The sequence below is a fragment of the Jaculus jaculus genome, chromosome 13 (assembly GCF_020740685.1).
Source record: "Jaculus jaculus isolate mJacJac1 chromosome 13, mJacJac1.mat.Y.cur, whole genome shotgun sequence".
NCBI classification, from domain to species: Eukaryota; Metazoa; Chordata; class Mammalia; order Rodentia; family Dipodidae; genus Jaculus; species Jaculus jaculus.
Window position 1 is genome coordinate 82,284,758 of NC_059114.1, and position 16,391 is coordinate 82,301,148.

The window sequence follows — 16,391 nt, forward strand, 5'->3', positions numbered from 1 at the left end:
ATAATTAAAACTTGCAGATACTTATATCTAAAAAATGGGTATGTTTTGTTGTTGTTGGTTTATTGAGGTGTGGTCTCACTGTAGGTCAGGCTGACTTGGAATTCATGATGTAGTCTCAGGATACCCTCAAAGTCATGGTGATCCTCCTACCTCTGCCTCCCCAGTGCTGGGATTGAAGGTGTGTAACACCACACCCCTGGCTAAGAAACCTGCACTCCAGTGAGTCTCCTGACTAGAAGTTAGGAATGCATTAGCCACATAAAAATTAAACAAAAGTTTGTCTTCTGAGGAAATAAGATAGGGTCGCACATTCATTCATTTCTGTCCTAGCCAGTGCTTTGCCTTCACTTAAAGATATAGAAAAGTCTTCAGTGTATTGCACTGACAGGATCTGAGAGAACTTTTGCAAAAGTTTGCAAATAGCTAAGAGACCAGTGCACACAAACACAGGAACCCCAGACTGCGTCATCCACGGTGGCTTTTGTTCCAAGGCATTGCAGGTCACAAGGAAACTTACTCGTGAAGAGGCTTGATTTACTGCTGTCCAGAGCAGTGGATGCTGAAAACTTGTTGGATCTTAGAGACCCTATGTTTATGTTTATTTATTTAATTGTTTGAGAGAGAGAATGGACATATCAGGGCCTAGAGCCACTGCAAACAAACTCTAGAAGCATGCACCACCTTGGGCATCTGGCTTATATGCATCTGGGGGAAGTGAACCTGAGTCCTTTGGCTTTGCTGGTAAGCACCATAATGGCTAATCTGTCTTTCCAGCCCAAAACACTACATTTATTTTCTTGCTTCCTTAACTTTTTTTTTTTTTTTTTTTTAATCTTCAAGGTACGGTTCCATTCTAACCCAGGGTGACCTGTAACTCACTGCGAAGTCCCAGGATGGCCTTGATCTTAGAGCAATCCTCCTACCTCTGCATCTGAAGTGCTGAGATAAAAGATGTGTGCCACCATGCCCAGGTCTTTCTTAATATTTTGACATACCAATTTCAAGAGAAAAATTAAAATTGTATTAATTTAATCCCTTGTTCATTTAATACTCTCTATGATTATCTTTGCTCCTTGAGATTTATCTAACCCAAACTACTCAAGCATACTACCTGAAAAGCTTACCATAAGAGAAGAAGGTGTAGGTGGAGAGTGAGAAAGGAGGTGAAGAGAAGGAAAACGAGTAACAGTGACATGAAAGCAAAAGTAAGGAATAACTGGGGTGATGAAGGAATACAATAGAGATGAGTGAAGAAGACAATGGAGGGAGGTGAGAGGGCAGAATAACAAGAACATTATAGTGACGTATGTACACTCAAATGACTCCATGGCAACTGCATTGTGGAAAAGTAATATTTCTGACAAATTACTTAAACTATTTTAGCTAAGTTCACAACCATGTCACATTGTTAATTCAATTTTTGTGCATAACTTTAAAAAATTCTTAAGTTTAGCACAAATATCCAAAACAAGTATATTGTGTATAGCTTTCTTCACCCTCAGTTGTATGCACTGTCCAGGGGAATGTTTGGTATGGGAAAGGATGGCATAAGCAGAGGCTGGATATCGCTTCAGCCACAACAGCTATGGAACAGTAGCAGGAGAGTGAGCCAGCTAACACTGGAAAACCCAAGGCCAGTCAAGCTAAGATGTACCCTAGCAACATATCTCCTCCAGCAAGGCTCCACCTCCCAAATTGCCATCAGCTAGGAACAAATCTTTTAAAATACATGAGCTTGTGTGAAACATCTTATTCATACCAACACAAAAATGTATCTATGATTTTTCTACTGTTTGGGTAACATTCAGCTACTTTAAAATTGCTGTGTTGAACATATTTCTCAAAAGGACAGCATGGGCAGAGCTCATATAAATTCATTGCAATGAAGAAAAGATTTAACAGCTAATATGTCTGTTTCTGATCAGAACACATTTCTTTTGGTATAAATCTTTTCATTTAGTTTTTAAATAAACTAAAGATGGAATGCATTTAAATATAGGCTCTATTTTTATCATTCTTCTTTGTATAAATGGCAGAGATTGTAGTGCCAGATACAAAGAATCAACTCACTTTATGCAGCTAAAAGTAGTAGAGTTAGTTAAAGGAAAGGAAAATTTTTGCATTTACATATTAATCTCAAAATATGCACTAGTTCTAATGTGCACTGATGCTTATTGAAATTTAGTGACTTGCAAAACATTTTGAGCCATACCCTTCTTCAGCAAGTCATGACACAGCAACCTGTACCTTATCAGAATCTGTGCACAGCCTTTCCAACATTTTATCAAGCTCAGCCAAGGGTTCTGCATCCTTACAGGTGGATAATGGATCCATCCTCTTCATTATCACCAAGCTTTTTATTTTTCCCATGTCAGTTAACCACTGTGTTCACACATTTAAAATTAAAAAAAAAAAAAAGAAGAAGAAGAAGCAAGGGGCTAGGGGCATAGATCAGTGGTCAAAGTCTACCTATCTCCATCTCATCCCCCAGACACAAGGTGGCACATGATTCTGAAGTTCATTTACACTGGAAAGAAACCCAAGGTTACCTAAACATACATACACATGCCAACAAGTAGACTTTTCAAAAAAAAAAAGATGCGATAAAAGATGTGATAATACATTGGATTTTTAAAAATCTGCTCCAAGGTTTTCATCCTCTCTCATCACAGGTCCTGGTGCAGCATTCTCTCCACCAATTCCATGAACATATTTAATTTTATTTTCCTCTGCTTCTTGGTAGAAAATATCTGCCCAGGTCACTTTTTCATTTCTGAAATTCTGTTTCCTGATCCACACTTTCACTGCCATAACCCAAGCTTTTGTTACTACTTTTTGAAATTACTTTATTTAATTCTTTATTTAATTAAAAACATACTTTGTATGGACAGACCATGTGTGGGCATCATTTTTTTCCCTTTTCCCTGCTCTTATTCTGCCATTCTGCTGGGAGCCCTTCTCAGTGGGATTGCTGATATTGCCCATGGAGTGTGATTATGCCTGTGGGAGCAGCAGGTTTTTACTGGAGGGAAGGCAATGCATCTGAGTGTAATGTCCCAACTTGTGGCTTTTACATTCTTTCCACCTCCTCTTCCACAAAATTCTCTGAGCCTTGGTGGGTATGTTTTAAGTCTAATTCAGGGATGAGCTCTTAAGTTCCTCTGGATTTCTGCTTTGGTATGTATTTAGTATCCTCAGAGTCTCTCTCATTCACCCTGGCTCTGTCAACCTCACCACTGCTCTTAAACATAGTACTAGAAGTTCCTGCCCCAAGCAATAGGTCAGGGGAAAGAAATAAAAGAGATACAAATTGTAAAGGAAGAAATCAAAGTAGCCTTATTGTAAGATGACACAATCCTTTTATAAGTCTCCACCTCAATACTTCTAAAGGTAGCAGGGGCATGGTGGTGCAAGCCTTTAGTCCCAACACTTGGGAGGCAGAGGTAGGAGGATCATCCTGAGTTTGAGGCCTCCCTAAGACCACATAGTGAATTCCAGGTCAGCATGAGCTACAGTGGAATCCTACCTCGAAAACCAAAACCCAACACCAAAACCAAACAAAACCTCTAAAGGCGATTAATTTCTTTAGCAAAGTGACAGGATATAGAATCAACAATATACACCACTTCTATATGCAAAGGAAAAGTATACAGAGAAAGAAATCAGTAAGGCTGTCCTATTTTCAGTGACCACACCAAAAAAAAAAAAAAAAAAATCAAATACCTTGGAATAACATTAACCAAGGATGTGTAATGCCTATTTAATAAAAAAAAAAACATAAACACACTCAAAAAAGAAACTGTGGAAGAAATGAAAAGATGGAAAAACTTCACATGCTCCTGGATAGGTAGAATTAATATTGTGAACATGGCAATTCTACCAAAAGCAACATACAGATTTACTGCAACACCAATAAAAAATCCAGCATCATTCTTCACAGAGATAGAAACTTGATCTAAAAATTCACATGAATGGCAACAGTCCTTGGATATCTAAACATATCTTTAGCCAAAGAAATACCTGTGCAGCTATCACCATGCATGTTCTAAAGCTATATTACAAAGGAATTGTAATAAAAACAGCATGGTATTAGCATAAAACAGACATATAGATCAATGGAACACAAATGAAGATCTGGCCCTTAGGGCAATAAACTACAGCTACTTGATCTTTGACAAAGGTGCCAGTAAAGTAGACTGGAGAAAAGACAGCATCTGCAACAAATGGAGTTGGAAAAATTGTTTAGCCACATGTAGAAAAAATATGCCCAAATAGAATCATAAATATGATATAGGGAAGCAGCACTAGGGAGGCAGAGGTAGGAGGATGGTTGTGAGTTCAAGGCCAGCCTAGAACTACAGAGTGAGATCCAGGTCAGTGTGGGCCAGACTGAGCCCCCCCCAAAAAAAATGATCCATGTAAAATGTTACCTTGTTATGAACTGATATCTTCAATGTCTATTATTAATTTCTACAACTCATACATAAAAGATCAGCAATAGCAGAGTCAACATTAGCTTCCCTACCTTAGTGTTTCTTCACCTTTAGGGAATTACTGTTAGCCAATGTTTCTATTCACGAATTATGACTGTGTCTTATCAGGCACCTCAGAAGTAGCCACAACACCAATATTTTATTGTTACTTTCCAACTGTACTAAAAGGAAGCATTTTCTTCTGGCTCGTCCATGTGAAGAGATGTTATTCTCTAAGATTTGAGTTATGGATCCAGATCTCACTCTGTAAACCTAATCTTGGCACACCTCGTCTCTTCCCTCTGTCCTTTTATTATTGATACTCGGTACGGCACTCCTCTACCACATTATCTGTTCTCCCCATGCAGCTGTCTCCAATCTCACTCTTTCATGGTTATTCCACTTATTTCTTCTCGCTCCTGTGAGTTCATACACTCAGAATATACCTGCGCAAAATTGTTATATGCTTCCTTTAACCATGACAGATAACTCATGGGGGTTTGTGAAAAAGCCCTAAAGCTCTAACATTTGTAGCAGTCTGTGAATTCAAATTTAAGTCAAACTGTGTGCCAGTGATATTTTTGTAATTTTAAGCAAGTGTGTGTGCGTGTGTGTGTGTGTGTGTGTGCGTGCGCGCGTGCGTGTGTGTTTGAAAACCACATTTGTCATTCAATATAATATTTAAACTGGTTCTTTTTTTTTAAATATTTTTTTTGTTCATTTTTTTATTTGAGAGCGACAGACACAGGGAGAAAGACAGATAGAGGGAGAGAGAGAGAATGGGCGCGCCAGGGCTTCCAGCCTCTGCAAACGAACTCCAGACGCGTGCGCCCCCTTGTGCATCTGGCTAACGTGGGACCTGGGGAACTGAGCCTCGAACCAGGGTCCTTAGGCTTCACAGGCAAGTGCTTAACCGCTAAGCCATCTCTCCAGCCCTAAACTGGTTCTTCATAAAAGAAGTGTATAGTGTATAGAGTTATCATCAATATAAATATCAATTTTTATTTTTTAGATAAAAGGCACAAAGGAAAGAAAATTATTCCACAAAGCTATACAAATATGAGAGTACATTTTTATATAATATGAATATTTTTAAAATCTACGCGAGCTTGTAATAAAATTACTGAAGAGCCAACAGTAGTTTATGGAGATGTGTAGATTTTTTTACGATACATAGAAGAGCAAAATCCGATATGGAATATGAAATGATTTAGAAAGAAGCAACAGATCATGTACAGCTAACATATTTGAAAAATGTGCATTAAGGTTGAAAATACTATTAGATTTTTCCCCAACTACCACAACAGCAACAAAAGTATTATTTCAAATATAAATATTCTGTTCCTATATCATAGCATTTCTCTTTTAATTTTTTAAATTTTATTTTTAATGCATTGTTGTTGCCAAAACTACAGTATGTTTAGTGATCATGTTCAATCAGTCAAGCAAACATGGACTTTTCTGCATGTATTTATGCACAAATACCCTTTGTGTAAGACAAGAAGGGCCTGCTGAGGTTGCAGATGATTTATTTTTGCTCTGATTTGAAATACACCCTGAAATTGTTGGGGAATTTAAAATATTCTCCTGGGAATCTTTTGATATTTAGAGTTTTAAATATTAATGAAAATAATAATCCAAAATGGAAAATGGCATATTCTTCATATTAAAATGGACTTCCATACTGAAGGTAGATTATTATGTCAAAGCTTTTGGAGGCATCATGCAATGACATTTAACTTTTCACAGACCCATGAAGAACCTGGTCACATCAGTTCTGTTCATGCACTTGTGTGTATAGTTTAGACAAAGTTAATTAAGTTCACAAGCACATCTTATACTTAACAAATATTTCTATACTAAAATGCATACTAAAAATAAATACAGAAAGCTTGGTGTCATGATATAATGAATATGGAGAGAAAAGTTCAAACTTGTCAGATGCTTTTCTTTGGGTCTCTGGGGACAGAGCAATGGCTCTGACAGGCTTGTGTGGAGAATCACGTAGCTTTGAAAGCGACGTGTAGACAAGAGGAAAAGTTTACCTCAAGGGTTTTGAGGGAGAAAAGAAAGAAACTTTGTGTTTACTGGATATTTGCTAACCCTAATAAATTTTAAGCAATTTTCTATTTTAGTCTGGACTCTAGTACTAACCACTATGTCTCCTTTAAGAACCATAAATTCTCTTGGTCAGACTTGTGCACTTGCCTCAATAAAAAGTCAAATAAAAAGTAGTCAGGATAAGGAGTATCTCCACACCTGAGAAATGGCCCCATTTACCCATCTTGTGATGAATAACATAAAACATTTTTTCCTGGATATGAATGAAAGGCAGGAATGTGATGTGAGCATATAGGATAGCTGTTCTGCTGATCTCCAGTGCGGGGTACAGAGATGAGTCATTGCAAGACGTGACGAGGGGAGACCTCACAGCCTTAGCTGAATCTCAGCACTTATTTTTCTGGAAATTTCATTCTAGATCAGGTCATATGTGAGTCAACCACATCAATCATTCTAATCACCCCAAAATGGTGAAAGGTTTATCATCTAAGTAAGAATTTCATTTTGAGGTTACATTTAGTAGTGTTAATTAATTTGAATAAAAAATGAAAGTTAATGTCATGGCCTACATAAGACACTGGAGCAAATTTACTTTTCAAAAAACAATATCAGCTTCAGTATTTTTTTATAGTCTAAATTACTATATTCAATGTTTCAAATACTTGGAACACGGATTTATGAGGTCAGCTCACCTGAATAACACATACAAAAATTGGAATGAAATACAGAAGACTGAAACTGTTTCAATAACATAACACTGAAATTCAGCTTTACACTTATGCATTAACTTTTGCATTTCTGAAGAAAAAGACAACATACATGATAAAGTCTATATTGAAAATATAGAATAACTGCAGTATCCCACATATTGTTTTAAAGAGATCATCATATTAACTATCTTATTAAATAGATATAAATAGATAAACAAAATTCATCATCAAAACCAGAGCTAGGGCTGACATTTCAAATATAAGTATTTGAAATTAAAGTCTCTGTTGCTTGCTGGAGACAAATATTTTTATTTTAATTAATCAGATAAAGTTTTTTTGTTTGTTTGTTTTACTGAGAGAGTGAGGGTGAAAAAGAGAGAATATTGACATGCCAGGGCCTCCAGTCACTGTAATTAGACTCCAGATGCATGTGTCACCTTGTTCGCATGAGCAACCATGTGCACATGTCACCTTGTGCTGCTGGCTTATGTGGGATATGGGGAGCAGAAATTGGGCGGTATGGTTTGCTGACAGCTCCTTCACTGCTAAGCCATGACCCCAGCACCTGGACTCTTGATAAGATGCATACACTGCTTCCATCTTCATATATATATATATATATATATATATATATATATATATATATATACACACACACACACATACAAGCATGAATTGGTGGTTGTGCTACTCAGAGTAATGACGCACTTGTATCTGTCGCCCTTCCAAAAGTTTGATTGACAAGAAAAGTCAGTCCTTGGACTTTTGGATAAATTTTGATTCAGCTACTTGACTATTAGTTACTGATCAATAAAATATATAAAGGCTACTTAAATTTAACAATATCTGTTTGGAATGTTTAAGTTCTATTTTTCTAGGCAGGTTTACAACACTGATCCCTTCACCAGTCTAGCTTCTGGGATATTCGCCCATCTTTCCCTTGCATCATGTGCTGGGATATTACCAATGCCCACATTACCATCCAGCTTTTGTGTGTGTGTGTGTGTATGTGTGGTTTATGTGGATATGAATTGAGAAACTCACAATTTCAAGGCAAGTGCTTCAATACCTAAACTATCTCCATAGCCTCAGTTTGAAGTTTTCATACATGGATATCATATATTGGATATCATATATTTTTATCATACTCATCATCAATACTTCATCTTATTCCTTTTCCCTTCCTCTGATCTCCCTAAAGTCCACATTATTCCTTCCTAAATACAGAAATAAATCCCATCTTTCTCTTTTGCTTGCCAGACATAGGCAGTTAAATCTGAACTGATCTGGAAACTTCTTCATTGTTGGCTAGTTGCATATACTAGAAGGTAGAATGTAGAGTGCTTGGGGAAGAAAGTTATCAACAGTTTTCCCAGCTGCCCCCCTCCCTGTCCTACAACCAACTAGTCAAGCAGCGTGTGTTCACTGGTGTGAGAAAGGCATGATAGTCACGGGGTGACCGGCTGCTTACTGTTGGCATTTTAGAGCTGTTCCACAGGAAGGAATCCGTGCTTGGCATGGCAAACCTGATAAAATGTCTTTTAAACATTTATGGTTACACATAGATTAGTGGTGTTCTCTCCCTTGGTCAGAGAAGCTTATATTTGCATTGGCCAGTGACTACTGCAGACACCTATATTTGGTCCAGCTGCTAAGAGCAAGTGACTATTGAATGTTTAGCCCTAAACAGGGCATCTATGTCACCCTAAGGGGCATATAGTATTATGGAAAAGGAGCCAGAGGGTATGCATGACTCAGAAGGTAGGAGAAGTGGGACAGAACTCTCTCGTCTGGAATTGACATGGATGTTGTATTCCATGAACTCCTACAAGCTGTTCATAGCTGAACAAGATTGGTCTGTCAACATTTCATCATGGATAGACGAGGGTATCATGAGTCTTACCCCTTCCTGAAGAGTTCTGGACAGTTACTATTTGCTGGGGAGGGAGGAGATATTTTCTTAGTGACATAGATGCTAGTAAATTGCCCATATTGAACAGATGTCTCTCTCTCTCTCTCCCATGCTTACATAAGAAACCCTGAATAAACTCGGTGCAGAGGATGCACACACACATACATATACAACATCAAAGAAGAAGACAGCTTTGTTAGGAAGAGTAAAGTTGACTATATGATGTTCTTATAATGCACTGGATCAATATTTAATATGAATGTATATTTGTGTTCATTGCTTTTACTATTGTTCTAACAAGTTCTTGACAAAAGCAACTAAAACGAAGAAGCATTAATTTTGGCTCACAGATTGAGAGTAAGTTCCAGTGTGGTGGCGGGAGTACGAGGAAGCTGGTTGCAATGCATCTGCAGTCAAGAGCAGAGAAAAACAGCGGTACTCCAGTTCCTTTCTCCTCTCTTCTATTTTCATTTATTTGTCTATGTGTGTGCTCATGTGTGCTTACATATCCATATGCATGTGTATGAGACATGCATGTGTAAAGGATATCCTGTCCTTCCACCTTCACAGAAATAGGGTTTTATTTTATTATTTTGCTGCTGTGTTCATCAGACTGACTAGCCTGCGAGAGTCAAAATTCTCTTTGCTTTACCTTCTTTTTGCCATAGGCATTTTGCAAGCATTGATGCATGATCCATTTTGTGTTTAGTTTTACCTGGGTGCAGAGAAGCATTAAATTTGGTTGGCAGTCTTGCCACAAAGAGGTTTAGAGAGAGAGAGAGAGAGAGAGAGAGAGAGAGGGACGGAGAGAGAGAGAGAGAATAATTAGGAAGGGGGGAAGGGAGAGAATGGGCACTCCAGTGCTTCCAGCCACTGTAAATGAACTCCAGACATATGTGGAGAATCACATCTGGATCCTCAGGCTTTTCACACACCAGCACTTTAACCACTTAGCCATCCCTCCATCCCCCAGAAAGAGTTTTAACTACTGACCCATCTCCCTAGATACATTCTCCCTCCCTCCCTCTCTCTTTTTCTCTCTCTCCCCAGTCCAGTACCCGGTTCCTGAGGTGATGCTGTTCGCATGTGGGGTGACATTTCCTACATAGGCTATTGCAAGGTAGAAAGGACTCCCTTTCACACATACCTTTGAGTTTGTCTCCAAGGTGATGCTGCATCTAAACAATTGACAATATTAACCATAATTGTTAACATATTTCTTACAATATCTTTAAAATATCAAAGTGTTTAAGAATTTGCTCTACTTATTATATTATTTTGTTCTTATTCCTTACCTCCTCCTCCTGTACCTCCTTTGCCTTCTTCCTTCTTAATTCATCCCTACCTGTTTCTTCTACTTTTTTATTTTGTTCATTTTTACTTATTTATTTGAGAGTGGCAGAGAGAGGAAGAGGCAGATAGATAAAGAGAGAGAGAAAGGGAGAATGGGCGCACCAGGGCTTCTAGCCACTGCAAACGAACTCCAGACGCATGTGCCCCCTAGTGCATCTGGCTAACGTGGGTCTTGGAGAATCGAGTCTCAATCCTGGGCCCTTCGGCTTCACAGGCAAGCACTTAACAGCTAAACCATCTCTTCATCCCTTCTTCTGCTTTTTAATTCTTTTTTTTTTTTTGAGGTACTTATAACCTATGCTGGAAAATAACTGCCTTTGGGATATTAATTCTTTGATGTTTCTACCTCATATACTTACCACAATCATTCAATTATGGATGGAATTTCCCAATGAACTATCAAAAGAATTCTGTATATATGTCTCTGTTTTTGGTTCTCAGGCTCAGAATTATCTACTCCTTTCTCCTAGTCTGATGGTCTTCGGTACATCCTTTGTACACCCTTACTAAAACACAGTGAAATGGAAATGATCCTACTGCATTATGTTATTTAAAATGCTCTTATTGTTCACATGAAAATAATGCCAGTAAATATAGCCATATTTTACTCTGTCTAAAAAAGGAATATAGGTTACCTTATCTCATTTTTGCAGTAATGGTTTACTATCTACAATTTTTTACACATGTAAATATTATAGTAAAGTGACTCCATTTTAAAAATCCAAGAAAATGTTTGAATTTTCTAATAAATGAATATTAATAAAATACAATGTTGCTCAGAAAAGAAAGGAAGTATATTTTAAGAAGTTCTTGCAGCTGTGGAGATGGCTTAGCTGTTAATGTACTTGCCTGTGAAAACTTAGGATCCAGGTTTAATTCCTCACTACCACATAAGCTAGATGTACAAGGTGGCACATGTGTCTGAAATTCATTTGCATTGGTTACAGGTCCTGGCATGACAATATTCTCTCTCACTATCTATTTTTCTGTCAAATAAATAAATAAAATAGTTAAAAAGAAAATCTTTTCTGTTCTGGAGAGATGGCTTATCAGTTAAGTGCTTGTCTGTGAAGCTGAAGGACCCCGGCTCAAGGCTCTATTCCCCAGGACCCACGTCAGCCAAATGCACAAGGGGGTACACACATCTGGAGTTCGTTTTCAGTGGCTGGAGGCTCTGGCACATCCATTCTTTCTTTCTCTCTCTCTCTCTCTCTTTCTCTCTCTCTCTCTCTCTCTCTCTCTCTCTCTCTCTCTCTCTCTCTCTCTCTCTCTCTCTGCCTCTTTCTCTCTCTGTCTGTCGCTCTCAAATAAATCAATAAAAATAAACATTTTTTAAAAAGAAATTCTTTTCTAAAAGAATAAGCTATGCTGTTTTATTTATGCTAAGGAAGAAAAAGTATAATTGTGAGATATACTAGTATGAGAAGTATTCTGACTTGCTATTCCAATTATTGCAAATGGAATGGGTATACAATTCATTTCCATAAATATTAAGTTTTAGACTGAAAAAGAAATAAAGAAAGGGAAACAGTGTTATCCTTCTACCTTAGTGTTCATATCTGCTACACACTAACTCAGCACTGCCATACTATGGGTTTGCTTATTGCCTGTATGGTTTAGTTTATTTTGATGGGCTGGATGGATTGCTTAGTGGTTAAGGCATTTGCCTGCAAAGCCAATGGACCCAGATTCAATTCCCCAGGACCCATGTTAACCAGATGCATAAGGGGCACATGCATATGGAGTTCGTTTGCAGTGGCTGGAGGCCCCAGCACACCCATTCTCTCAGACTCTCTCTCTCTCTCTCTCTCTCCCTCTTTCTCTGCTTTCTGTTAAATAAATAAATAAATTTCTAAAAATAGTTTATTTTTAAATGATGGCCTGTTGGCAACTCCATGCTGTCACCTGAATTATCATGTTTCTTATAAAGCTTAGTTGGTTCAACACTATTGAACTATAATTCTCTATAACCATCAAGGTTGTAATATATGGAATGTTACATTCAACTCTGTATTATTTCTGTTCCTAAGGTGCCAGGAATAATGTAATCATGATTTGAATTTTAACATGGAATTCTTTTGTAGCATAGTTATACGCATATTGCCAATGATTTATTTTCATTTTCTTAAATAATTTCAGTGCAATTTGCAATTCTTTCCCACATTTGACATCCCTGTAAAATTAACTTATTAAACTATCACCCTACTTTTTGATCAGTAGCTAGTTTGGGAATCAAGTTTTGCAAAACTCTGGCTATTAGTATAAGGTAAAACCATCAGAAGTTTTCATAGAAAAAAATAATGTTTCAAAGACAGTATTCTGTAGATATGAGTCATTTCCCTCTTTCCATGAGTAGGGATTCATCTCTAGAGGTGTATATCATCTGAATAAAGAGATAACACTATATTTTAAAATTAATAACCACCTCTCTTATGCATAGGCTACTGATATTAAATCAAAAATATAGGTAGTAATTTGTACATAACATAGAAAATTTCCTGAATAACATTTCATAGTTCATGAGGAAAATATTTTTCTCTCTTTGCCATCTAAGTTTAAGATGTAGTCATTTTGAGAATAAATGTTTTCAGAATCTTCTTTAGTACCTGAAATATTTGACATTATCTGTTACCCGAGGCTGCTCAGCATATGGAAATTACTCAAAAGCCTTACTAACTGTCTCACAATGAATAAGAAGGCCATTAACTATGAATAGACGAAAATATAATACAGACAGGATATTCTGTATTTCATAAATTTTGAATTCAGTTAAAGTGCAAGAATCCTTCTTGGAAAATAGAGACCTTCTAAGGGCATCATAATATAGATAGATAGATATAGCTAAGATATAGATAGATAGATAGATGATAGATAGATAGATAGATAGATAGATAGATAGATAGATAGATAGATAGATAGATCTATATTTCATCCTACAAGTTTTCCTACACACTATTAGACAAAGTAGTTCTGAGCATGGGTTGGCAAGTAAAAGCTTCCCCAATCCCTTTGCTTTTCATGCCAATTTTTGCCCTCTTTCACTGAGATGCTGTCCTAAAAAGGTCATCTCTACTTTCAGCAAGTTAACCCACCACTTGTCTATCTCTTTCCAACAATGGGTCTTGTCGACCTCGTTTCATCACTCTTGAGATGGCTTAAGCATACACCTTGATTTTATTTATCTAGGAAAGTTCTTAGAATCATCAAATGCTGAAAACAGACAGAATGTTTTACAAGTATCCCTGCTGTTTCTACGCGAACAACTCGGTGTGCTGCGCAAGCTTCATAAGGCGATGACTGACAATGTTTGCCTTCTGCTGAACACCGCGGACTGCGGGAGCATCCCCTCCCAGGTGCAGCAGGTGTGGAACTCTTTTACCTTGCTCAGGAGCAGCCTCTATTTTAAACACTGTCTGGAGAAGTTATCTGTTCTTGAAACTCCTTCAGGACTTGGCATTTAGAATCAGGTCAGTCAGGAAGAATGCTGGCTCCATGCCTGAAATTTATTATGTTTAGTTCAATTAGATTCAAATGTACAAAACATGTCAGTGAGAAGAGAAGGTCAATCATTTGGAAATTATATTATCCATAACTTAGCTGTGTCTTGTCTATGTGCACATCAAGTACAAGCCCTCAGAAGAGTATTCAACTTTGCCAACAAATCAAGGATAAAATATTAAATCCAGTTTAAAAAAAAATGTGAAACAGAGATCCTCATGGTGTTGCAAGCTGGCATGTACAACATATGTCCTTTATCATCTGGTTCATAGAATGCATTATTACAAAATAAATTAGTTGTCTAACATCTATATTTACCTCCTCAAAATCTTGTTTTATAAATAGTTTTACTTTTCCACTTTTATGAGAAAAACATGGTTCAAATATGTCATAATCTTAAAAGGTATCAGTAACTCAAAACACCAAATATAAATTCCATCACTTTAAAGTTAGGATTTCTACAGGAATATTTCAGGTGACACAGTATTTTTGAGCTGAAATTGGAGCATATTCTGGACAGAGAACCTTAAAAATAAGACCTTTACATTTAAAAAATTCTCAAAATCATTATTCATAATTTTCATGTGTTTATCCTAAGATGATTTTATATTATAGTCATTCCTTTGACCTCACGTCATTCATTTACTAGAAGTTTCTAAAATTAGGAAATATGCCAAAAATTAATGGCAACTAAAGTAACTGATTTAAAGAAATATTACCACAGGTAAGATATTTTTGGTTATAGATATAAGTTGTTTTTCCTATTCACTGTATATATTAATTATCACATAAAGGGCAATATTTTACTGAATTGTTAGTGTTTATGCATAAATTTGTTTATATTTCATGATTTATAGGTGTTTTCAAATACTAGCAGGCTGTTTATACCAATTATCTTCCTTATGATTAACATTATTTTTAAAATTTACATGTGTGAAAATAATGTATAATTTACTAGGATGACCAAGTACTATTCCATATGCTCATGAGACACTTTCAGTGTGTCTGGCTCTTTGTCCGTGCATTGGCTTACAGGACTAACTCTTTAAATTAGCTTGATTGGCTGAGATTTTCCAGGAATTTAGAACTCTGTTAGTTTAGGTAAAAACCATGCAATAAAGTTAAATTAAACTTGTGTATTTCAAATAATATGAACTTGAATTCTAATCTGACATCAGAATAATAACTTGATGATTTATATTTTATCTTGCCACATTTTCTAGGTCTTCCTTGCAATCTAATTTTTGTGCTTTATAACAATAAAAGGCAAATCAATGATAAAGATATATAGATTAGATAGGTGGACAATAGACAGGCAAAGATGTATAGTTAATTGACACACAATAGGTTGGAGATAAAACATAGATGATAAATGATTGAAAATGAGACATTACAGGTACAGACCCCATTTCATATGCAATTTTTCTTCTTTTTTTTCTTTATTAACTTTATTATATATTAAACGTTAATTAAGATAATTCAATATTCTAAAAGTGGTATTTAAAAAGTCTTACAGATTTATATTTTAAAAGAATTAATTGATAATTGTCAGCATTTTATTTCTCTCTTTATAAACATTCTGCGTCCATTTTTTAAAATGTGCCCATGAAATCATTGTTTAGGCTAATTCAAGTCACTCGTATAATTTAACTAATAAGTAATACTTTGGGGGCAATTGTTTCAGCGGATGGATTGTATCCCTAAGGGTTCATGTCAAAGTTTGCTTGCTGTGAACAGAGGACAGATAGTGTCAACCAATTGAGTCCCAGCTAAACTTTGGTAAAATATGAGTCACATTGCTCTGTGTTCTCCTGGAATTTATAGGCCTTATCTAGTTTCCCTTGTCCAACTTTATATCATTCACTATCAAATATACAGCCATGGCACTGATGAAATGTTGCTGTTTCTGTTGTTCAGAAAATACTGTAACTTCTGAGACTCCCTATAAAACACTGCTCTGACTATGAAGAAATGACATTTGGTGTTTGATCACTCACATTAATATTGTTTTATTTTTATGTCAAGCAGTAAAAAAGCAGTAACACTGACTTACCAATGGCAGTTTTATTAGTAAATCGTGGGCATAGGATGATATTCCCAGTTTACTGGATGAAAGGAACAGCTAAGAAGGAAGTATTGACTGGAAACATTCTGTGGTTGATGCTTCAGTGGGGTTTGCTTTTAGCCATATACCCATAATCACTAATCTCATATACAACATAACCACAATACGGAATGGACTGCATATATACTCAGTAGAACTTTCAATAAATATGCATTCAATTGTGGATGGAGGTCAGGAAAGAGTGAGGGAGGACAGCAAGAGAAGGAGAATAGAGTATAGCTCAGATTATTTTTATCACTTATAATTCCTGTTTATTTTTT